At 49.8% G+C, this 26,462-nt stretch overlaps 1 long non-coding RNA gene across 1 annotated transcript in view; it reads left to right on the top strand.

Moving 5' to 3' along the window:
* Positions 1-3,298: 3,298 nt before the first annotated feature.
* The window catches only part of LOC123740020 (uncharacterized), a 122,917-nt gene continuing 99,753 nt past the window's right edge, over positions 3,299-26,462 (top strand). The window contains exon 1 of the long non-coding RNA XR_006768107.1: positions 3,299-3,367. This is a non-coding gene — a long non-coding RNA (uncharacterized lncRNA). The remainder of the gene's footprint in view (positions 3,368-26,462) is intronic.

A 26,462-nucleotide genomic window follows, 5' to 3' on the forward strand; every position in this document is an offset into this window, starting at 1 on the left:
CCTAATGGTATCCTGTTATATAGGCTTTAACACTGTGGGTGTGTTCCTAATGGGATCCTGTTATATAGGCTTTAACACTGTGGGTGTGTTCCTAATGGTATCCTGTTACATAGGCTTTAACACTGTGGGTGTGTTCCTAATGGTATCCTGTTATATAGGCTTTAACACTGTGGGTGTGTTCCTAATGGTATCCTGTTATATAGGCTTTAACACTGTGGGTGTGTTCCTAATGGTATCCTGTTATATAGGCTTTAACACTGTGGGTGTGTTCCTAATGCCATCCTGTTATATAGGCTTTAACACTGTGGGTGTGTTCCTAATGCCATCCTGTTATATAGGCTTTAACACTGTGGGTGTGTTCCTAATGGTATCCTGTTATATAGGCTTTAACACTGTGGGTGTGTTCCTAATGGGACCCTGTTATATAGGCTTTAACACTGTGGGTGTGTTCCTAATGGTATCCTGTTATATAGGCTTTAACACTGTGGGTGTGTTCCTAATGGGACCCTGTTATATAGGCTTTAACACTGTGGGTGTGTTCCTAATGGTATCCTGTTATATAGGCTTTAACACTGTGGGTGTGTTCCTAATGGGATCCTGTTATATAGGCTTTAACACTGTGGGTGTGTTCCTAATGGTATCCTGTTATATAGGCTTTAACACTGTGGGTGTGTTCCTAATGGGATCCTGTTATATAGGCTTTAACACTGTGGGTGTGTTCCTAATGGGATCCTGTTATATAGGCTTTAACACTGTGGGTGTGTTCCTAATGGTATCCTGTTATATAGGCTTTAACACTGTGGGTGTGTTCCTAATGGTATCCTGTTATATAGGCTTTAACACTGTGGGTGTGTTCCTAATGGTATCCTGTTATATAGGCTTTAACACTGTGGGTGTGTTCCTAATGGTATCCTGTTATATAGGCTTTAACACTGTGGGTGTGTTCCTAATGGGATCCTGTTATATAGGCTTTAACACTGTGGGTGTGTTCCTAATGGTATCCTGTTATATAGGCTTTAACACTGTGGGTGTGTTCCTAATGGGATCCTGTTATATAGGCTTTAACACTGTGGGTGTGTTCCTAATGGGATCCTGTTATATAGGCTTTAACACTGTGGGTGTGTTCCTAATGGTATCCTGTTATATAGGCTTTAACACTGTGGGTGTGTTCCTAATGGGACCCTGTTATATAGGCTTTAACACTGTGGGTGTGTTCCTAATGGGATCCTGTTATATAGGCTTTAACACTGTGGGTGTGTTCCTAATGGTATCCTGTTATATAGGCTTTAACACTGTGGGTGTGTTCCTAATGGTATCCTGTTATATATTTACAGGGTTTGCATGAACACAGACGTCAGCGTTTTTTCACGCCGAATAAATATTTAGCTTCTTGTTGTAATTTGTGATTTATTCTCGGCTTCAGTCACTGTTCGCGCCAAATCATGAATGTAAAAGGCCAAATATTTTATTTCGATGATAACATGAGAAATCAGAGAGCCACGCATTGTTTTTGCAAAAATACATTTTTTTCTTCGCCAAATAGTTTTGCACGCAAATGTTTTCTTCTGTCGAATGTTTTCCATTAATTTAATTTGTATGAAAACGATTTGTACGCCCCTGATTTTCTACTGAACCAACAAACACAGATTTTCAACATTAAAAACGTGTGAAATGGTTTAAAACACAGTTTTTATTTTTTGGGTGGGTTTTGTAAAAAATGCAGATATAGTAAAGTTAATGCGACCCCTGATTTTATTTCCTACTGTTGACCAGGGCTCCGGTAAAACGTGGTTCACTATCTAGGGAATAGGAGGCCATATGGAATTTAATGGTGTCCTACATACCATCACGCTAACACACTGTAGCCTAGCCTCGTTGTTTACAATAGCTTGTCTCCTATCAGGATGTGATGAGGAAGGGAGGGGGTGTCTTAAGGTGCCTGGCCTATCCCTGCCTCCTCTCTCTGGGTGTAGGCCTATCCCTGTCTCCTCTCTCTGGGTGTAGGCCTATCCCTGCCTCCTCTCTCTGGGTGTAGGCCTATCCCTGCCTCCTCTCTCTGGGTGTAGGCCTATCCCTGCCTCCTCTCTCTGGGTGTAGGCCTTTGATATGTTGTTATCTGAGGCGAGGAAAAGCAAGAAGGGGGTGTCGGGATGGTTCCTGGGTTCACCCTGCCTGCGACCTGTGTGGTGCTGAGAGTCTGCCTCCCTTAGAGCCTCAGAGCCCGACGGGGGGTGTGTGTGTGAGAGTCTGCCTCCTTAGAGCCTCAGAGCCCGACGGGGGGTGAGCAAGCAAGCGAAACAGGGCCTGTGTTTGCTTCAGTGAGGCTGGGTAATGGATAGTAAGTGAAATATCTAGTTCAGCGGTGTGGGTGGATGCAGGAGGCTTGCACTGCGCCAGGCAGGCTGGCCTAGAATCATACTGTGTGTTTCTGTTTATTTATTACACAGTGTGACATATCTCCTGGCAGATAGCGTGGAGGCTGGGCTATGGACGATAGGACTGCCACTATCCCCCTGAGGTCCAGCTGATCCTGGCATCGTATTCCGCCTCACCTCCCCTCGTTGCTCTGGTCAGGAGGGGAGGAGGAGAAGGGGAGGAGGGGAGGACACACAATTAATTGCAGTAACTGGAGAAGTGCAGTATTAATGGGTGTGTGGAACGGGCTGAAGGGTCCTGGGTTGTTCAGCTTTGATTTGATCTAATACTGAACTTCTGTTGTCTTCCCTCCACCTCTCTCTCTTCACTTACTCCCTCTCCTTCCATCTCTGTCTCGCTCCTTCTCTCTCTCTCCCGCTGTTTCTCTCTCTCTCCCGCTGTTTCTCTCTCTCTCCCGCTGTTTCTCTCTCCCTCTCTCTCTGTTTCTCTCTCTCTCCCGCTGTTTCTCTCTCTCTCCCTCTGTTTCTCTCTCTCTCTCCCTCTGTTTCTCTCTCTCTCCCTCTGTTTCTCTCTCTCTCTCCCTCTGTTTCTCTCTCTCTCCCTCTGTTTCTCTCTCTCTCCCTCTGTTTCTCTCTCTCTCCCTCTGTTTCTCTCTCTCTCTCCCTCTGTTTCGCTCTCTCTTCCTCTGTTTCTCTCTCTCTCCCTCTGTTTCTCTCCCTCTCTCCCTCTGTTTCTCCCTCTCTCTCCCTCTGTTTCTCTCTCTCTCCCTCTGTTTCTCTCTCTCTCTCCCTCTGTTTCTCTCTCTCTCCCTCTGTTTCTCTCTCTCTCTCTCTCTCCCTCTGTTTCTCTCTCCCTCTGTTCTCTCTCTCTCTCCCTCTGTTTCTCTCCCTCTCTCTCTCCCTCCAGAGGACCCAGCAGAGGCTGATCTGTGGCTGCTCAACAGCTGCACTGTGAAAAAACCGGCCGAAGATCACTTCAGAAACTCCATCAAGTAAGGCCCCCCTCTTCCTCTTCCTCTCCCCCTCTTCTTCTTCTCGTCACTCGCGTACATCCGTGGAGGCAGGGATCACACGATACTGAACCCCTGAAAAATAAACCAGGTTGAGAACAGTGGAGGCAGTAAAACAGGATTTGAAGTCTTACATCTGTTCCACTGATATCTAGTTTTATTTTCTGTCACACTCAAAACAACTGATCTCTCAGCTGCTGTAGAAACCGTGATACCGTTTCCCCCTACACACACACACACACACACAAGCCAGTGGTTTTTCAGGGTGAAATAGTGACTATAGGATGTTATGGAGGACTTGGTTGAAGAGTCGTCTGAGGAATGACATTCATACACGGTTCAGATTCAGTCAGGCAGATCACACGCACACGCGCACACGCGCACACACGCACACACACGGACAGAGGCTGGCTGACTAGCCTGGGACAGGGACAGAGGCTGGCTGACTAGCCTGGCAGAGGGACAGGGACAGAGGCTGGCTGACTAGCCTGGCAGAGGGACAGGGACAGAGGCTGGCTGACTAGCCTGGCAAAGGGACAGGGACAGAGGCTGGCTGACTAGCCTGGCAGAGGGACAGGGACAGAGGCTGGCTGACTAGCCTGGCAGAGGGACAGGGACAGAGGCTGGCTGACTAGCCTGGCAGAGGGACAGGGACAGAGGTTGGCTGACTAGCCTGGCAGAGGGACAGAGACAGAGGCTGGCTGACTAGCCTGGCAGAGGGACAGGGACAGAGGCTGGCTGACTAGCCTGGCAGAGGGACAGGGACAGAGGTTGGCTGACTAGCCTGGCAGAGGGACAGGGACAGAGGCTGGCTGACTAGCCTGGCAGAGGGACAGGGACAGAGGCTGGCTGACTAGCCTGGCAGAGGGACAGGGACAGAGGCTGGCTGACTAGCCTGGCCCTGTGTTGACATGTTTTACTCCTTGATATACAGCCTTATTTGTTCTGATCGGTCCAAAGTGCCTTGGTTCCCTCACCGTGGAGTGACAGTGATGCCGCTTATTAAAGAGCACTGTTCAAACCTCAGGTGACACCCCATTCCAGCCTTTTAAAGGCCGAGACCAATAGTGGTGCACTCTGGGTAAATAGGGTGCCATTTTGGGTCTGTCTGAGCTGAAACTACTTCAGCGGGAGTGACTCACAACACCACTGATGACATCACTCTGACCATGTCCACTGTGTTCAATGTCCCCAGACTGTAGCGTAACTAAGCAACCAGAGTTTGTATTTTCAGCCCTATGCGTATTTCCATTTTGTCCCCTCTAACCCTAACAGGAAATAACCTTTATATAGCCAACACAAGTGGATCTGTGTGATGTTTCTTCTTGGCAGTACGGTAACGTGCAGTAATAGTTTGTGGGACACTCAGTACTAGATGTCAATGTGAAGGATAAACTGGTAGTGTTGAGAGAGATGAGCTGTGCTGTCCTCACTGAACAGAGACTGGCCTCTGACGTCCTCACTGACTGAACAGAGACTGGCCTCTCAGACGTCCTCACTGAACAGAGACTGGTCTCTCAGACGTCCTCACTGAACAGAGACTGTCCTCTCAGACGTCCTCACTGACTGAACAGAGACTGGTCTCTCAGACGTCCTCACTGAACAGAGACTGGTCTCTCAGACGTCCTCACTGACTGAACAGAGACTGGTCTCTCAGACGTCCTCACTGACTGAACAGAGACTGGTCTCTCAGACGTCCTCACTGACTGAACAGAGACTGGTCTCTCAGACGTCCTCACTGACTGAACAGAGACTGGTCTCTCAGACGTCCTCACTGAACAGAGACTGGCCTCTCAGACGTCCTCACTGACTGAACAGAGCCTGGTCTCTCAGACGTCCTCACTGAACAGAGACTGGCCTCTCAGACGTCCTCACTGACTGAACAGAGACTGGTCTCTCTGACGTCCTCACTGACTGAACAGAGACTGGCCTCTCAGACATCCTCACTGACTGAACAGAGGCTGGCCTCTGACGTCCTCACTGACTGAACAGAGACTGGTCTCTCAGACATCCTCACTGACTGAACAGAGACTGGCCTCTGACGTCCTCACTGACTGAACAGAGACTGGTCTCTCAGACGTCCTCACTGACTGAACAGAGACTGGCCTCTCAGACGTCCTCACTGACTGAACAGAGACTGGCCTCTCAGACGTCCTCACTGACTGAACAGAGACTGGTCTCTCAGACATCCTCACTGACTGAACAGAGGCTGCTCTCTCAGACGTCCTCACTGACTGAACAGAGACTGGTCTCTCAGACGTCCTCACTGACTGAACAGAGACTGGTCTCTCAGACATCCTCACTGACTGAACAGAGACTGGTCTCTCTGACGTCCTCACTGACTGAACAGAGACTGGTCTCTCTGACGTCCTCACTGACTGAACAGAGACTGGTCTCTCGACGTCCTCACTGACTGAACAGAGACTGGTCTCTCAGACGTCCTCACTGACTGAACAGAGACTGGTCTCTCAGACGTCCTCACTGACTGAACAGAGACTGGTCTCTCAGACGTCCTCACTGACTGAACAGAGACTGGTCTCTCAGACGTCCTCACTGACTGAACAGAGACTGGTCTCTCAGACGTCCTCACTGACTGAACAGAGACTGGTCTCTCAGACGTCCTCACTGACTGAACAGAGACTGGTCTCTCAGACGTCCTCACTGACTGAACAGAGACTGGTCTCTCTGACGTCCTCACTGACTGAACAGAGACTGGTCTCTCAGACGTCCTCACTGACTGAACAGAGACTGGTCTCTCTGACGTCCTCACTGACTGAACAGAGACTGGCCTCTCAGACGTCCTCACTGACTGAACAGAGGCTGGCCTCTCAGACATCCTCACTGACAGAACAGAGGCTGGCCTCTGACGTCCTCACTGACTGAACAGAGACTGGTCTCTCAGACGTCCTCACTGAACAGAGACTGGTCTCTCAGACGTCCTCACTGACTGAACAGAGACTGGTCTCTCAGACGTCCTCACTGACTGAACAGAGACTGGTCTCTCAGACGTCCTCACTGACTGAACAGAGACTGGTCTCTCAGACGTCCTCACTGACTGAACAGAGACTGGCCTCTAAGACATCCTCACTGACTGAACAGAGGCTGGCCTCTGACGTCCTCACTGACTGAACAGAGACTGGTCTCTCAGACGTCCTCACTGACTGAACAGAGGCTGGCCTCTCAGACGTCCTCACTGACTGAACAGAGACTGGTCTCTCAGACGTCCTCACTGACTGAACAGAGACTGGTCTCTCAGACGTCCTCACTGACTGAACAGAGACTGGTCTCTCAGACGTCCTCACTGACTGAACAGAGACTGGTCTCTCAGACGTCCTCACTGACTGAACAGAGACTGGTCTCTCAGACGTCCTCACTGACTGAACAGAGACTGGTCTCTCAGACGTCCTCACTGACTGAACAGAGACTGGCCTCTCAGACGTCCTCACTGACTGAACAGAGACTGGCCTCTCAGACGTCCTCACTGACTGAACAGAGACTGGTCTCTCAGACGTCCTCACTGACTGAACAGAGACTGGTCTCTCAGACATCCTCACTGACTGAACAGAGGCTGGTCTCTCAGACGTCCTCACTGACTGAACAGAGACTGGTCTCTCAGACGTCCTCACTGACTGAACAGAGACTGGTCTCTCAGACATCCTCACTGACTGAACAGAGACTGGTCTCTCAGACGTCCTCACTGAACAGAGACTGGCCTCTCAGACGTCCTCACTGACTGAACAGAGACTGGTCTCTCAGACGTCCTCACTGAACAGAGACTGGCCTCTCAGACGTCCTCACTGACTGAACAGAGACTGGTCTCTCTGACGTCCTCACTGACTGAACAGAGACTGGCCTCTCAGACATCCTCACTGACTGAACAGAGGCTGGCCTCTGACGTCCTCACTGACTGAACAGAGACTGGTCTCTCAGACATCCTCACTGACTGAACAGAGACTGGCCTCTGACGTCCTCACTGACTGAACAGAGACTGGTCTCTCAGACGTCCTCACTGACTGAACAGAGACTGGCCTCTCAGACGTCCTCACTGACTGAACAGAGACTGGCCTCTCAGACGTCCTCACTGACTGAACAGAGACTGGTCTCTCAGACATCCTCACTGACTGAACAGAGGCTGCTCTCTCAGACGTCCTCACTGACTGAACAGAGACTGGTCTCTCAGACGTCCTCACTGACTGAACAGAGGCTGGTCTCTCAGACATCCTCACTGACTGAACAGAGACTGGTCTCTCTGACGTCCTCACTGACTGAACAGAGACTGGTCTCTCTGACGTCCTCACTGACTGAACAGAGACTGGTCTCTCAGACGTCCTCACTGACTGAACAGAGACTGGTCTCTCAGACGTCCTCACTGACTGAACAGAGACTGGTCTCTCAGACGTCCTCACTGACTGAACAGAGACTGGTCTCTCAGACGTCCTCACTGACTGAACAGAGGCTGGTCTCTCAGACGTCCTCACTGACTGAACAGAGACTGGTCTCTCAGACGTCCTCACTGACTGAACAGAGACTGGTCTCTCAGACGTCCTCACTGACTGAACAGAGACTGGTCTCTCTGACGTCCTCACTGACTGAACAGAGGCTGGTCTCTCAGACGTCCTCACTGACTGAACAGAGACTGGTCTCTCTGACGTCCTCACTGACTGAACAGAGACTGGCCTCTCAGACGTCCTCACTGACTGAACAGAGGCTGGCCTCTCAGACATCCTCACTGACAGAACAGAGGCTGGCCTCTGACGTCCTCACTGACTGAACAGAGACTGGTCTCTCAGACGTCCTCACTGAACAGAGACTGGTCTCTCAGACGTCCTCACTGACTGAACAGAGACTGGTCTCTCAGACGTCCTCACTGACTGAACAGAGACTGGCCTCTCAGACGTCCTCACTGACTGAACAGAGGCTGGTCTCTCAGACGTCCTCACTGACTGAACAGAGACTGGCCTCTAAGAACATCCTCACTGACTGAACAGAGGCTGGCCTCTGACGTCCTCACTGACTGAACAGAGACTGGTCTCTCAGACGTCCTCACTGACTGAACAGAGACTGGTCTCTCAGACGTCTCACTGACTGAACAGAGACTGGTCTCTCAGACGTCCTCACTGACTGAACAGAGACTGGTCTCTCAGACGTCCTCACTGACTGAACAGAGACTGGCCTCTCAGACGTCCTCACTGACTGAACAGAGACTGGCCTCTCAGACGTCCTCACTGACTGAACAGAGACTGGTCTCTCAGACGTCCTCACTGAACAGAGACTGGCCTCTCAGACGTCCTCACTGACTGAACAGAGACTGGTCTCTCAGACGTCCTCACTGACTGAACAGAGACTGGTCTCTCTGACGTCCTCACTGACTGAACAGAGACTGGTCTCTCAGACGTCCTCACTGACTGAACAGAGACTGGCCTCTCAGACGTCCTCACTGACTGAACAGAGGCTGGCCTCTCAGACATCCTCACTGACTGAACAGAGGCTGGCCTCTGACGTCCTCACTGACTGAACAGAGACTGGTCTCTCAGACGTCCTCACTGAACAGAGACTGGTCTCTCAGACGTCCTCACTGACTGAACAGAGACTGGTCTCTCAGACGTCCTCACTGACTGAACAGAGACTGGTCTCTCGGACGTCCTCACTGACTGAACAGAGGCTGGTCTCTCAGACGTCCTCACTGACTGAACAGAGACTGGTCTCTCTGACGTCCTCACTGACTGAACAGAGACTGGTCTCTCTGACGTCCTCACTGACTGAACAGAGACTGGTCTCTCTGACGTCCTCACTGACTGAACAGAGACTGGTCTCTCAGACGTCCTCACTGACTGAACAGAGACTGGTCTCTCAGACGTCCTCACTGACTGAACAGAGACTGGTCTCTCAGACGTCCTCACTGACTGAACAGAGACTGGTCTCTCAGACGTCCTCACTGACTGAACAGAGACTGGTCTCTCAGACGTCCTCACTGACTGAACAGAGACTGGTCTCTCAGACGTCCTCACTGACTGAACAGAGACTGGTCTCTCTGACGTCCTCACTGACTGAACAGAGACTGGTCTCTCAGACGTCCTCACTGACTGAACAGAGACTGGTCTCTCTGACGTCCTCACTGACTGAACAGAGACTGGCCTCTCAGACGTCCTCACTGACTGAACAGAGGCTGGCCTCTCAGACATCCTCACTGACAGAACAGAGGCTGGCCTCTCGACGTCCTCACTGACTGAACAGAGACTGGTCTCTCAGACGTCCTCACTGAACAGAGACTGGTCTCTCAGACGTCCTCACTGACTGAACAGAGACTGGTCTCTCAGACGTCCCTCACTGACTGAACAGAGACTGGCCTCTCAGACGTCCTCACTGACTGAACAGAGACTGGTCTCTCAGACGTCCTCACTGACTGAACAGAGACTGGCCTCTAAGACATCCTCACTGACTGAACAGAGGCTGGCCTCTGACGTCCTCACTGACTGAACAGAGACTGGTCTCTCAGACGTCCTCACTGACTGAACAGAGGCTGGCCTCTCAGACGTCCTCACTGACTGAACAGAGACTGGTCTCTCAGACGTCCTCACTGACTGAACAGAGACTGGTCTCTCAGACGTCCTCACTGACTGAACAGAGACTGGTCTCTCAGACGTCCTCACTGACTGAACAGAGACTGGTCTCTCAGACGTCCTCACTGACTGAACAGAGACTGGTCTCTCAGACATCCTCACTGACTGAACAGAGACTGGTCTCTCTGACGTCCTCACTGACTGAACAGAGACTGGTCTCTCTGACGTCCTCACTGACTGAACAGAGACTGGTCTCTCAGACGTCCTCACTGACTGAACAGAGACTGGTCTCTCAGACGTCCTCACTGACTGAACAGAGGCTGGCCTCTCAGACGTCCCTCACTGACTGAACAGAGACTGGTCTCTCAGACGTCCTCACTGAACAGAGACTGGTCTCTCAGACGTCCTCACTGACTGAACAGAGACTGGTCTCTCAGACGTCCTCACTGACTGAACAGAGACTGGTCTCTCAGACGTCCTCACTGACTGAACAGAGACTGGTCTCTCAGACGTCCTCACTGACTGAACAGAGACTGGTCTCTCAGACGTCCTCACTGACTGAACAGAGACTGGCCTCTCAGGACGTCCTCACTGACTGAACAGAGACTGGCCTCTCAGACGTCCTCACTGACTGAACAGAGACTGGTCTCTCAGACGTCCTCACTGAACAGAGACTGGCCTCTCAGACGTCCTCACTGACTGAACAGAGACTGGTCTCTCAGACGTCCTCACTGACTGAACAGAGACTGGTCTCTCTGACGTCCTCACTGACTGAACAGAGACTGGTCTCTCAGACGTCCCTCACTGACTGAACAGAGACTGGCCTCTCAGACGTCCTCACTGACTGAACAGAGGCTGGCCTCTCAGACATCCTCACTGACTGAACAGAGGCTGGCCTCTGACGTCCTCACTGACTGAACAGAGACTGGTCTCTCAGACGTCCTCACTGAACAGAGACTGGTCTCTCAGACGTCCTCACTGACTGAACAGAGACTGGTCTCTCAGACGTCCTCACTGACTGAACAGAGACTGGTCTCTCAGACGTCCTCACTGACTGAACAGAGACTGGTCTCTCAGACGTCCCTCACTGACTGAACAGAGACTGGTCTCTCAGACGTCCTCACTGACTGAACAGAGACTGGTCTCTCAGACGTCCTCACTGACTGAACAGAGACTGGTCTCTCAGACGTCCTCACTGACTGAACAGAGACTGGTCTCTCAGACGTCCTCACTGACTGAACAGAGACTGGCCTCTCAGACATCCTCACTGACTGAACAGAGGCTGGCCTCTGACGTCCTCACTGACTGAACAGAGACTGGTCTCTCAGACGTCCTCACTGACTGAACAGAGACTGGTCTCTCAGACGTCCTCACTGACTGAACAGAGACTGGTCTCTCAGACGTCCTCACTGACTGAACAGAGACTGGTCTCTCTGACGTCCTCACTGACTGAACAGAGACTGGTCTCTCTGACGTCCTCACTGACTGAACAGAGACTGGTCTCTCTGACGTCCTCACTGACTGAACAGAGACTGGTCTCTCAGACGTCCTCACTGACTGAACAGAGGCTGGCCTCTCAGATGTCCTCACTGACTGAACAGAGACTGGTCTCTCAGACGTCCCTCACTGAACAGAGACTGGTCTCTCAGACGTCCTCACTGACTGAACAGAGACTGGTCTCTCAGACGTCCTCACTGACTGAACAGAGACTGGTCTCTCAGACGTCCTCACTGACTGAACAGAGACTGGCTCTCAGACGTCCTCACTGACTGACAGAGACTGGTCTCTCAGACGTCCTCACTGACTGAACAGAGACTGGTCTCTCAGACGTCCTCACTGACTGAACAGAGGCTGGCCTCTCAGACGTCCTCACTGACTGAACAGAGACTGGTCTCTCAGACGTCCTCTCTGACTGAACAGAGACTGGTCTCTCAGACGTCCTCACTGACTGAACAGAGACTGGCCTCTCAGACGTCCTCTACTGAACAGAGACTGGTCTCTCAGACGTCCTCACTGACTGAACAGAGACTGGTCTCTCAGACGTCCTCACTGACTGAACAGAGACTGGTCTCTCAGACGTCCTCACTGACTGAACAGAGACTGGTCTCTCAGACGTCCTCACTGACTGAACAGAGACTGGTCTCTCAGACGTCCTCACTGACTGAACAGAGACTAGTCTCTCAGACGTCCTCACTGACTGAACAGAGACTGGCCTCTCAGACATCCTCACTGACTGAACAGAGGCTGGCCTCTCAGACATCCTCACTGACTGAACAGAGGCTGGCCTCTGACGTCCTCACTGACTGAACAGAGACTGGTCTCTCAGACGTCCTCACTGAACAGAGACTGGCCTCTCAGACGTCCTCACTGACTGAACAGAGACTGGTCTCTCTGACGTCCTCACTGACTGAACAGAGACTGGCCTCTCAGACATCCTCACTGACTGAACAGAGGCTGGCCTCTGACGTCCTCACTGACTGAACAGAGACTGGTCTCTCAGACGTCCTCACTGACTGAACAGAGACTGGCCTCTCAGACGTCCTCACTGACTGAACAGAGACTGGCCTCTCAGACGTCCTCACTGACTGAACAGAGACTGGTCTCTCAGACGTCCTCACTGACTGAACAGAGACTGGCCTCTCAGACGTCCTCACTGACTGAACAGAGGCTGGCCTCTCAGACATCCTCACTGACTGAACAGAGGCTGGCCTCTGACGTCCTCACTGACTGAACAGAGACTGGTCTCTCAGACGTCCTCACTGAACAGAGACTGGTCTCTCAGACGTCCTCACTGACTGAACAGAGACTGGTCTCTCAGACGTCCTCACTGACTGAACAGAGACTGGTCTCTCAGACGTCCTCACTGACTGAACAGAGACTGGTCTCTCAGACGTCCTCACTGACTGAACAGAGACTGGTCTCTCAGACGTCCTCACTGACTGAACAGAGACTGGTCTCTCAGACGTCCTCACTGACTGAACAGAGGCTGGCCTCTCAGACATCCTCACTGACTGAACAGAGGCTGGCCTCTGACGTCCTCACTGACTGAACAGAGACTGGTCTCTCAGACGTCCTCACTGACTGAACAGAGGCTGGCCTCTCAGACGTCCTCACTGACTGAACAGAGACTGGTCTCTCAGACGTCCTCACTGACTGAACAGAGACTGGTCTCTCAGACGTCCTCACTGACTGAACAGAGACTGGTCTCTCAGACGTCCTCACTGACTGAACAGAGACTGGTCTCTCAGACGTCCTCACTGACTGAACAGAGACTGGTCTCTCAGACGTCCTCACTGACTGAACAGAGACTGGTCTCTCAGACGTCCTCACTGACTGAACAGAGGCTGGTCTCTCAGACGTCCTCACTGACTGAACAGAGGCTGGTCTCTAGACGTCCTCACTGACTGAACAGAGACTGGTCTCTCAGACGTCCTCACTGACTGAACAGAGACTGGTCTCTCAGACGCCCTCACTGACTGAACAGAGACTGGTCTCTCAGACGTCCTCACTGACTGAACAGAGACTGGTCTCTCAGACGTCCTCACTGACTGAACAGAGACTGGTCTCTCAGACGTCCTCACTGACTGAACAGAGACTGGTCTCTCAGACGTCCTCACTGACTGAACAGAGACTGGTCTCTCAGACGTCCTCACTGACTGAACAGAGACTGGTCTCTCAGACGTCCTCACTGACTGAACAGAGACTGGTCTCTCAGACGTCCTCACTGACTGAACAGAGACTGGTCTCTCAGACGTCCTCACTGACTGAACAGAGGCTGGTCTCTCAGACGTCCTCACTGACTGAACAGAGACTGGTCTCTCAGACGTCCTCACTGACTGAACAGAGACTGGTCTCTCAGACGTCCCTCACTGACTGAACAGAGACTGGTCTCTCAGACGTCCTCACTGACTGAACAGAGACTGGTCTCTCAGACGTCCTCACTGACTGAACAGAGACTGGTCTCTCAGACGTCCTCACTGACTGAACAGAGACTGGTCTCTCAGACGTCCTCACTGACTGAACAGAGACTGGTCTCTCAGACGTCCTCACTGACTGAACAGAGACTGGCCTCTCAGACGTCCTCACTGACTGAACAGAGACTGGTCTCTCAGACGTCTCACTGACTGAACAGAGACTGGTCTCTCAGACGTCCTCACTGACTGAACAGAGACTGGTCTCTCAGACGTCCTCACTGAACAGAGACTGGCCTCTCAGACGTCCTCACTGACTGAACAGAGACTGGTCTCTCAGACGTCCTCACTGACTGAACAGAGACTGGTCTCTCAGACGTCCTCACTGACTGAACAGAGGCTGGTCTCTCAGACGTCCTCACTGACTGAACAGAGGCTGGCCTCTCAGACGTCCTCACTGACTGAACAGAGACTGGTCTCTCAGACGTCCTCACTGAACAGAGACTGGTCTCTCAGACGTCCTCACTGACTGAACAGAGACTGGTCTCTCAGACGTCCTCACTGACTGAACAGAGACTGGTCTCTCAGACGTCCTCACTGACTGAACAGAGACTGGTCTCTCAGACGTCCTCACTGACTGAACAGAGACTGGTCTCTCAGACGTCCTCACTGACTGAACAGAGACTGGTCTCTCAGACGTCCTCACTGACTGAACAGAGACTGGTCTCTCAGACGTCCTCACTGACTGAACAGAGACTGGTCTCTCAGACGTCCTCACTGACTGAACAGAGACTGGCCTCTCAGACGTCCTCACTGACTGAACAGAGGACTGGCCTCTGACGTCCTCACTGACTGAACAGAGACTGGTCTCTCAGACGTCCTCACTGACTGAACAGAGACTGGTCTCTCAGACGTCCTCACTGACTGAACAGAGACTGGTCTCTCAGACGTCCTCACTGACTGAACAGAGACTGGTCTCTGACGTCCTCATACTGAACAGAGACTGGTCTCTCAGACGTCCTCACTGACTGAACAGAGACTGGTCTCTCAGACGTCCTCACTGACTGAACAGAGACTGGTCTCTCAGACGTCCTCACTGACTGAACAGAGGCTGGTCTCTCAGACGTCCTCACTGACTGAACAGAGGCTGGCCTCTCAGACGTCCTCACTGACTGAACAGAGACTGGTCTCTCAGACGTCCTCACTGAACAGAGACTGGTCTCTCAGACGTCCTCACTGACTGAACAGAGACTGGTCTCTCAGACGTCCTCACTGACTGAACAGAGGCTGGCCTCTGACGTCCTCACTGACTGAACAGAGACTGGTCTCTCAGACGTCCTCACTGATCAGAGACTGGTCTCTCAGACGTCCTCACTGACTGAACAGAGACTGGTCTCTCAGACGTCCTCACTGACTGAACAGAGGCTAGCCTCTCAGACGTCCTCACTGACTGAACAGAGACTGGTCTCTCAGACGTCCTCACTGACTGAACAGAGACTGGACTCTCAGACGTCCTCACTGACTGAACAGAGACTGGCCTCTCAGACGTCCTCACTGAACAGAGGCTGGTCTCTCAGACGTCCTCACTGACTGAACAGAGACTGGCCTCTCAGACGTCCTCACTGACTGAACAGAGACTGGCCTCTCAGACGTCCTCACTGACTGAACAGAGACTGGTCTCTCAGACGTCCTCACTGACTGAACAGAGACTGGTCTCTCAGACGTCCTCACTGACTGAACAGAGACTGGCCTCTCAGACGTCCTCACTGACTGAACAGAGACTGGCCTCTCAGACATCCTCACTGACTGAACAGAGGCTGGCCTCTCAGACATCCTCACTGACTGAACAGAGGCTGGCCTCTGACGTCCTCACTGACTGAACAGAGACTGGTCTCTCAGACGTCCTCACTGAACAGAGACTGGCCTCTCAGACGTCCTCACTGACTGAACAGAGACTGGTCTCTCAGACGTCCTCACTGACTGAACAGAGGCTGGTCTCTCAGACGTCCTCACTGACTGAACAGAGACTGGTCTCTCAGACGTCCTCACTGACTGAACAGAGACTGGCCTCTCAGACGTCCTCACTGACTGAACAGAGACTGGTCTCTCAGACGTCCTCACTGAACAGAGACTGGTCTCTCAGACGTCCTCACTGACTGAACAGAGACTGGTCTCTCAGACGTCCTCACTGACTGAACAGAGACTGGTCTCTCAGACGTCCTCACTGACTGAACAGAGACTGGTCTCTCAGACGTCCTCACTGACTGAACAGAGACTGGCCTCTCAGACGTCCTCACTGACTGAACAGAGACTGGCCTCTCAGACGTCCTCACTGACTGAACAGAGACTGGTCTCTCAGACGTCCTCACTGACTGAACAGAGACTGGTCTCTCAGACGTCCTCACTGAACAGAGACTGGCCTCTCAGACGTCCTCACTGACTGAACAGAGACTGGTCTCTCAGACGTCCTCACTGACTGAACAGAGACTGGTCTCTCAGACGTCCTCACTGACTGAACAGAGACTGGCCTCTCAGACGTCCTCACTGACTGAACAGAGACTGGCCTCTCAGACGTCCTCACTGAACAGAGACTGGTCTCTCAGACGTCCTCACTGACTGAACAGAGACTGGTCTCTCAGACGTCCTCACTGACTGAACAGAGGCTGGCCTCTCAGACGTCCTCACTGACTGAACAGAGACTGGTCTCTCAGACGTCCTCACTGACTGAACAGAGACTGGTCTCTCAGACGTCCTCGCTGACTGAACAGAGACTGGCCTCTCAGACGTCCTCGCTGACTGAACAGAGACTGGTCTCTCAGACGTCCTCACTGACTGAACAGAGACTGGTCTCTCAGACGTCCTCACTGACTGAACAGAGGCTAGCCTCTCAGACGTCCTCACTGACTGAACAGAGACTGGTCTCTCAGACGTCCTCACTGACTGAACAGAGACTGGTCTCTCAGACGTCCTCACTGACTGAACAGAGACTGGCCTCTCAGACGTCCTCACTGAACAGAGACTGGTCTCTCAGACGTCCTCACTGAACAGAGACTGGCCTCTCAGACGTCCTCACACTGAACAGAGACTGGTCTCTCAGACGTCCTCACTGACTGAACAGAGACTGGTCTCTCAGACGTCCTCACTGACTGAACAGAGACTAGCCTCTCAGACGTCCTCACTGACTGAACAGAGACTGGTCTCTCAGACGTCCTCACTGACTGAACAGAGACTGGTCTCTCAGACGTCCTCACTGACTGAACAGAGACTGGTCTCTCAGACGTCCTCACTGACTGAACAGAGACTGGTCTCTCAGACGTCCTCACTCACTGAACAGAGACTGGACTCTCAGACATCCTCACTGACTGAACAGAGACTGGTCTCTCAGACATCCTCACTGACTGAACAGAGGCTGGCCTCTCAGACGTCCTCACTGACTGAACAGAGCGGAGGCTGTCCTCTCATAGGTCCTCGCTGCCTGAACAGAGGCTGGCCTCTCAGACGTCCTCACTGACTGAACAGAGCAGAGGCTGGCCTCTCATATGATAATGCACAGACATCCAGTGAGTCAGTCCCAGTAAGTAGCCTCTCTGGCCTCAGCTGTTGGCTGCTATATTGAGTCTTATTCTCTGTTTGACCTTCTCTCCTGCTGAGAGCTCTTCGTTAGCCCACTTTAGGACAAATTGTTAATGACACAAATATATTGCACAGTTTTTTGTTGGCCATCTGAAATAGTGTGTCTTATCAGACTCAGCCATAACGAGGCCAACGGGACCAACAATAGATTACCACACCAGGGGCTAATGTAATATAATGTATCAATGATTCAGATGCTCTGGTCATTTCAGAGGTCCGGGCGTCTTTTGTTCCAGCGCTAGCTACAGTAGTGCTGGGCTTATTCACACTGCTAGGCCGCTGCTAATTACCAGCCTAATTGAAGTGAGAGGCTGCCGCCCCGGGCGTCTGCAGTACGAAGCGGCTCCATAGGGGAATGTTGAGGCTCCTGGGGTGTGTGTGTGTGTGTGTGTGTGTGTGTGTGTGTGTGTCGTGGTTCCCAACGCCTGCTTCTAAACTGCCACTTCCTCCGCATGGTCATTGATCTTACTGTGAGCTGCTGGGGCAGACTGCTCTGTGAGAAGACAGGGATCAGGAGGTCGTGTGTGTGTGTGTGATGGGTTGTGCTAATGTGTTAGATGGGGATCGAGTGAGAGAGAGAGAAAATGGGGGAAAAGGGAAGTGTGTTTCAGAACATACGTTTTGTTATCCATGGTTGTTTAGTTATGTGTGTTGTGTTGACCAGGACCAGCATTGTCCTCTTCCCTGGTGTTTAGTGTTGTGGTTGGTCAGTTACAGCAGGTAGACTATATCTGACCTGACACGGCTCTGATTTCACAGATTGGTGGATTTTCATTCGCCAGTATAAAAAAACAAACTAATATACACATTTACATACATGTAGATTAAATCAATATAGACCAGATTGAAATTAGATGGTGAGGTATGGCTCTCCTAACTGTGGTGTGTCTTAGAGATGGTGAGGTATGGCTCTCCTAACTGTGGTGTGTCTTAGAGATGGTGAGGTATGGCTCTCCTAACTGTGGTGTGTCTAGGAGATGGTGAGGTATGGCTCTCCTAACTGTGGTGTGTCTCAGAGATGGTGAGGTATGGCTCTCCTAACTGTGGTGTGTCTTAGAGATGGTGAGGTATGGCTCTCCTAACTGTGGTGTGTCTAGGAGATGGTGAGGTATGGCTCTCCTAACTGTGGTTTGTGTCTTAGAGATGGTGAGGTATGGCTCTCCTAACTGTGGTGTGTCTCAGAGATGGTGAGGTATGGCTCTCCTAACTGTGGGTGTGTCTTAGAGATGGTGAGGTATGGCTCTCCTAACTGTGGTGTGTTGTGTCTTAGAGATGGTGAGGTATGGCTCTCCTAACTGTGGTGTGTCTAAGAGATGGTGAGGTATGGCTCTCCTAACTGTGGTGTGCTGTGTCTAGGAGATGGTGAGGTATGGCTCTCCTAACTGTGGGTGTGACTAAGAGATGGTGAGGTATGGCTCTACTAACTGTGGTGTGTTGTGTCTTAGAGATGGTGAGGTATGGCTCTCCTAACTGTGGTGTGTCTAAGAGATGGTGAGGTATGGCTCTCCTAACTGTGGTGTGTCTCAGAGATGGTGAGGTATGGCTCTCCTAACTGTGGTGTGTCTAAGAGATGGTGAGGTATGGCTCTCCTAACTGTGGTGTGTTGTGTCTTAGAGATGGTGAGGTATGGCTCTCCTAACTGTGGTGTGTCTAGGAGATGGTGAGGTATGGCTCTCCTAACTGTGGTGTGTCTAAGAGATGGTGAGGTATGGCTCTCCTAACTGTGGTGTGTCTTAGAGATGGTGAGGTATGGCTCTCCTAACTGTGGTGTGTCTAAGAGATGGTGAGGTATAGCTCTCCTAACTGTGGTGTGTCTAAGAGATGGTGAGGTATGGCTCTCCTAACTGTGGTGTGTCTAAGAGATGGTGAGGTATGGCTCTCCTTACTGTGGTGTGTCTAAGAGATGGTGAGGTATGGCTCTCCTAACTGTGGTGTGTCTAAGAGATGGTGAGGTATGGCTCTCCTAACTGTGGTGTGTCTCAGAGATGGTGAGGTATGGCTCTCCTAACTGTGGTGTGTCTAAGAGATGGTGAGGTATGGCTCTCCTAACTGTGCTGTGTATCAGATATGGTGAGGTATGGCTCTCCTAACTGTGGTGTGTCTCAGATATGGTGAGGTATGGCTCTCCTAACTGTGGTGTTGTGTCTAGAGATGGTGAGGTATGGCTCTCCTAACTGTGGTGTGTCTCAGAGATGGTGAGGTATGGCTCTCCTAACTGTGGTGTGTCTCAGAGATGGTGAGGTATGGCTCTCCTAACTGTGATGTGTCTTAGAGATGGTGAGGTATGGCTCTCCTAACTGTGGTGTGTCTCAGAGATGGTGAGGTATGGCTCTCCTAACTGTGGTGTGTCTCAGAGATGGTGAGGTATGGCTCTCCTAACTGTGGTGTGTCTTAGAGATGGTGAGGTATGGCTCTCCTAACTGTGATGTGTCTTAGAGATGGTGAGGTATGGCTCTCCTAACTGTGGTGTGTCTCAGAGATGGTGAGGTATGGCTCTCCTAACTGTGGTGTGTCTCAGAGATGGTGAGGTATGACTCTCCAAACTGTGGTGTGTTGTGTCTTGGCCTAAATTAGTTCTTCAACCCCTCTTTTGCAGGTGCAGACTAACATTGTCCCCTGGTGCCACTCTGTTTTTCAGTTGGTGGCACCAGCCCATGATTTGGTCCCACCAATTGTTATCCGCGGCGTCACTCAATAGAAAAAAATGTGTCGTTTTCATGTTGTGATTCAAAATATTTTTTATGTGCAACTTAATCCCCTAATCATGATTTCCAGTTGTCAATGTGCTATTTTTGTTATATGTTACTGTTAAAATAGGGCTCCAGAATGTCTTCATTTTTTTTTAATCGAGATGAATTTGACTGCATCTTTATGTGGTCTTTTATCGTAGGTAAATTTAAATTGGGGCTAATTCACTTCCTGAGTAATTGGAACCTCAAAACACATTAGCTAGATGGCTAACTGTAGATATAATACCCACTGCTAGCAGCCATGTACAGTGTCTTCAGAAGGTATTCATACCCCGTGACTTATTCCACATCCCCATATACACACAATACCCCATCATGACAAAGTTCAAAACATGTTTTTAGACATTTTTGCGAATTTATTGAAAATGAAATGCAGAAATATCTAATTTACATAAGTATTCACACCTCTGAGTCAATACATGTTAAAATCACCTCTGGCAATGATTACAGCTGTGTGTCTTTCTGGGTAAGTCTCTAAGAGCTGTGTGTCTTTCTGGGTAAGTCTCTAAGAGCTGTGAGTCTTTCTGGGTAAGTCTCTAAGAGCTGTGAGTCTTTCTGGGTAAGTCTCTAAGAGCTTTCCACTCCTGGATTATACAATATGTGCACATTTCAGCTCTGTCAGGTTGTTGATCATTGCTAGACAGATATTTTCAAGTCTTGCCATAGATTTTCAAGTAGATTTAAGTAAAAAATAAAATGATAATAAAACTAGGCCACTCAGGAACATTCAATGTTGTCTTGGTAACCAACTCCAGTGTATATTTAGCCTTGTGTTATGGGTTATTTTTCTGCTGAAAGGGGAATTTGTTTCCCAGTGTCTGTTGGAAAGCAGACTGAAGCAGGTTTTCCTCTGATTTTGCCTGTGCTTAGTTCTATTACGTTTCTTTCTGTTTGTTTTTTCTCCTGAAAAACTCCCCGGTCCTGAACGATTACAAGCATACCCATAACATGATGCAGCCACCGCTATGCTTGGAAATATGGAGTGGTACCTTCCTCTCCGGCAACTGATACACCATACAAAGTGTAATTAATAACTTCTCCATGCTCATAGGGATATTCAATGTTTGCTTTTAGGTGCCTTTTTGTGAGGCATTGGAAAACTTGCCTGGTCTTTGTGGTTGAATCTGTATTTGAAATTCACTACTCGACTGAGGGACCTTTTTAAAATTAGCTGTATGTCGGGTACGGAGATGAGGTAGTCACTCAATAATCATGTTTAACTCTATTATTGCACACAGAGTGAGTCCGTGCGACTTGTTAAATCCATTTTCAAACAACTTATTTAGGTTTGTCTTAACAAAGGGGTTGAAATATTTATTGACACAACACATTTCAGGTTTTCATTTTTTTATTAATTGGTAAACATTTCTAAAAACATACTTTGACTGTGTGTGTGTGTGTGTGTGTGTGTGTGTGTGTGTGTGTGTGTGTGTGTGTGTGTGTGTGTAGGCCAGTGAAACAACATCTCAATTGAATCCATTTTAAATTCAGGCTTTAACGCAACAAAATGTGGGGAAAAAGTATTTCTGAACTCCCTGTATTCATCCAACAGTATATCTAATATCCCCCCATAAACATTGCAGTTTTAGACTACCGCCCAATGAGGCCTACCGCCCAAAGAGGCCTACTGCCCAATGAGGCCTACCGCCCAATGAGGTCTACCGCCCAATGAGGCCTACCGCCCAATGAGGCCAATAAGGTCTACCGCCCAATGAGGCCTACCGCCCAATGAGGCCTACCGCCCAATGAGGCCTACTGCCCAATGAGGCCTACACTTTCTGTATCTCAAAGCCATATCAAATATGTTGTTTGTAAAATAGTTGCTACTGAGTTGAAACGTTGAGAAATATAAAGTATTCCTATAGACAGCTGAGAACCTCCTCTCTCCGACAGTGGAAACAGGAAATCTGGGCTTTCTCCGCAATTGGATTTTTAAAGGTTATACAATCAGAATACTGATTGTATTGCATATATTTGCCCTTGGAAAGGAGCGAGAGAGAGATTGGCTGCAGCAGGAAACAGGTACATGGGCAGGCAGGCAGACACTTTCATTACAGGAATCATGAGGATACTGTATTTTACTGTTTGACCAAATCGTGGTTTTATCCTCTTCAAGAAGGTGAGCCTGTAGAATGGGCAGCTCACACCGACGCGACCAATAAGAAAAATGTAACTCGCACAGCCAAGTCAAAGGGTCGCAGAATGCCATCGAAGACAGATGTAGAAGAGGTTTGTGCTGGTACCCAGTTTTTAGGTCAAGCTAACAACTGGTTGGTGGAGGTAAGATGCCCTCCAGTTTCAGTCTTCCAGGCCTTGATGCTTCTATGGAGGGTTAGGGAGGGAGGGTTAGGGCTGGTGGGGATAGGTTAGGGAGGTAGGGTTAGGGAGGGAGGGTTAGGGCTGGCGGGGTTAGGGAGGGAGGGTGAGGGAGGGAGGGAGGGAGGGAGGGTTAGGGCTGGCGTGGTTAGGGAGGGAGGGTGAGGGAGGGAGGGAGGGAGGGAGGGAGGGTGAGGGCTGGCGGGGTTAGGGAGGGTGAGGGAGGGAGGGAGGGTTAGGGCTGGCGTGGTTAGGGAGGGAGGGAGGGTGAGGGAGGGAGGGAGGGAGGGAGGGTGAGGGCTGGCGGGGTGAGGGAGGGAGGCAGGGTTAGGGCTGGGTTCAGTGAGTCCATCATGTGGCTACTGTCTTTCATCCTTACATCTAAAGAGCCACGAGGTGAACCGTGAAGATGGGTCTCGTGATGTCATCTCTAATGGCCACAGCAGGTACCTTTTCTTTATTTTCTCTTCTCTCTCTCTCTCTCTCTCTCTCTCTCTCTCTCTCTCTCTCTCTCTCTCTCCCGCTCTCTCTCTCACCTGGGTCCCCCCTCATAAAGGGCCTGTCATCAGAGGTGTAGCAGGGAGATTAGCCCCCCCCGCCTGGCTACAAAGCGCCAGCTGTGCTGCGGTGTATCCAGTCCCCTCCCCTCACAGCCTTAATTCACAGCAGAGTAATTTGATTAGGGGCTTTTGGGTCCACTGCTTACTTTCAGCAATTTCCCATGTACATTGTCATCCAGTATTTCTGATGGCAGCAGTAGAACAGAACAGGACAACAGAACTGATTCCACTGGAGAACACTGCTGGCTCATTTGTATAGAAACGGTCAGATTAAAACAGGAAGTGTTTTGCATTTTGATAATTTTTCCTTCTTCATCAGCGTCGTAAGGTCACGTGGGATACTGTGGGAAGGTGAAACATGCCTAGTAGCCAGGAGGTGGGAGTCAGGGGGTGGGCAGATAGAAGGTGGGTGTGTTGAGTGTCTGATGAGCATGGGGGAGGTAACCAACGTTTTCGTCTCCTCAGAATCATGATTTCCGTCTACGACAGGAGGTTTAACCCTTCACTGCTCCGCGTGGCTCTAACGCTGTGGAGCTGTTCTGTACCTGGGTCTGCGTCCCAAATGACACCCTATTTAGGAATATGGCCCTGGTCAAAAGTAGTGCACTATTTTTATATAGATCTGGTTGGTTTGGTTTTAGCTGTCCTCGTCAAACACATTTGTCAAATAGTTTTGAACACTTGAGCTGCTCTTAATTTAGCTCCTACTTTGGCCCTGTACCATAACACCACTGGACGAGGTCCAGAAGATATGCTCTGTCCCTATAGCTCTGGGGGTTTGGGTCAAACATGTGTCAAATACTGGAGCTGCTCTTTGCCTCCGCTGCAATAGGAGGGAGGGGGGGTACAGACGAGGAGAATCTGAGATCTGATTGGTCTAGCTGTCCTGGGTCAAACACAATACTTCAGCGGAACTTGATTAATGAAATTGTACCAAAAGACCTAAATCCAAGCTAAATCAGTAACTTGAAAGTATTTGTATTAGTTGAGTTTACCCGGTATCGTGGAGGGCTCAAACCGCTAAATCCCTTTCAACTCAAGTGCCCCTCACAAACTTCAAACTAAATACATACATCCTCAAATACTTCATGTTGGTACCTGTACCTAAAAACTAAAAACTACAATCCACATGGATCACAATGATACACAATGGAAACTTATCTTCCATGTCTGTTCCTTACTGGGATAGACATCCTTCCCTCAGAACCTTCTGGAACAGCAGCTGGTTCTAGAGTCTCTAAAAGTTCTCAGAATGAAACACTGAGTTCTTAGAATGCTCTGATTCCTCTTCTCCTGGACACTCCCTATTCCACTTCGTCACCTCAGTACGGTGGAATTAGATTGGGATTTTATGAATGTGATCCCTAATTTGTAAAGAATGTAAGTTTAGCACCTTGAAGCCTTGACATTTTATTGAATGAAATGTTGAGGTGGACGGTGACGGGAATGGGCTGACTGAGTGTGTGAGTTATATGTTGTGCCTTCAAGTTACAGCCATCATTTGCATTGCAAATATGTGCAAAACGTGTAGGAAATTAGAATGAAATGTTGCAGTGTTGAATTGGGTTGTTTTTAATCTCTCTCCTGAAAGAGCCTCAGTATGTGATTTGTTATTGTATAAGCTGAGAAGTCATCAGGGAAGTTGAAGTCTGATTTGAGTTTGAGTTGAACCGTTTCTTTATATGCTGGATTGATTTAAGGATTTCAGTTAAATCTCTATTTTCCTAATCACAAATTCTGATCATTTCAGCACATTGCCCACTGCCTCTCTCAAGTAAAATACCAAATTACAAATTGACTTAAACTGCTCTCTGTAATCTTAATCCTAATGAATATGCTAATAGTATTGAATTTCCGGCTGTAGGGAAAGAGAGCCTTTCCATAATCACGCAGGTCCATACATTGTAAAGGATTTATTTCCCTCTAAAACTTGAGCTCTGTAGAGACGGATCTGAAAACATTCTGATGCAATGCTAATGCAATTAACACTCTATTCAACTGTAGGAGCAAGAGCTAGGAGCATCCCAAATGGCATCCTATTCTCTACCAAGTGCACTACCTTTTTAGTTCACAATGTAGGGAATAGGGTGCTATTTGGGATGCAGACATGCTCCAACCCTCAGTGTTACCAGACAGCCTGTATATAACTCATTAGGCCTTCTCTCTCTCTCTCTCTCTCTCTCTCTCTCTCTCTCTCTCTCTCTCTCTCTCTCTCTCTCTCTCTCTCTCTCTCTCTCTCTCTCTCTCTCTCTCGCACTCTCTCTCTCTCTCTCTCTCTCTCTCTCTCTCTCTCTCTCTCTCTCTCTCTCTCTCTCTCTCTCGCCCTCTCTCTCTCTCTCTCTCTCTCTCTCTCTCTCTCTCTCTCTCTCTCTCTCTCTCTCGCACTCTCTCTCTCTCTCTTTCTCTCTCTCTCTCTCTCTCCCCCTCTCTTTTTCTTTCTTTCTTTCTTTCTTTCTTTCTTTCTTTCTTTCTTTCTTTCTTTCTTTCTTTCTTTCTTTCTTCTTTCTCTCTTTCTCTCCCTCCTCTCCTCTGCTTTCTCTCTGGTACTGTGGCATCTGCTTGTTGGAACAGTATGTAGATTGTTGATCTACATATTGAATGAGTGCAGCAGGCCTTGCCAGTATATACCCACACCTGCCTTATCCGCACGATAAACAAGACTGAACAAAACCCTGTAAATGAGTGACTGACTGATGCAAGAGGAGAGACATCACACACACACACACAGTCTTAGCAGACCTTCTGTCCTCCTTTCACATGACCAGTGGAGATCCTGTCTCCGGTCCCTGGCAGACAGAACGAGAGGGATAAAGAGGGGAGTCTGGCCACACAGCCTGGCACACGGCTGGCACGCACACCAGCCACCTCACGCTCAGTCACACGCTCTCCCTCACACCCACTGCCGCTCGCTCTCCCTGGTACACCCGCGCACGGTAGACACACATGCGCGCACGCACACTCTTCTGAGGGCCACACGGAGTGACATCTAGAGAAGTGGTTCATTGTTCCCCTCGGCCCCCTCTCTGTCTTCACGCTCCACTGAGCAGCTAGCTAAGTCCCTAAACGCTTTCCAAAAAAAGGTTCCATATTGAACCAAACAGGGATCTGTCACTTGCTTCATATATGGAACCCTTAAGAGTTCTAAATAGAACCCTTTTTAACCCTAGGGGTTCTTGTAAACAGAAACAAAATGTGTTCCATATAGAACCCTGTTTGGTGACATTGATGAATAATGCCAATTAATAAATAGTAATATTTCTAGCAAACGATATAATATATTAAACAATTAAATATTGGACATAAGAATACCAGCATAGTTTTTTGGATTTGATTGTGATTATATGCAA

Source organism: Salmo salar, unplaced genomic scaffold (assembly GCF_905237065.1).
Source record: "Salmo salar unplaced genomic scaffold, Ssal_v3.1, whole genome shotgun sequence".
NCBI classification, from domain to species: Eukaryota; Metazoa; Chordata; class Actinopteri; order Salmoniformes; family Salmonidae; genus Salmo; species Salmo salar.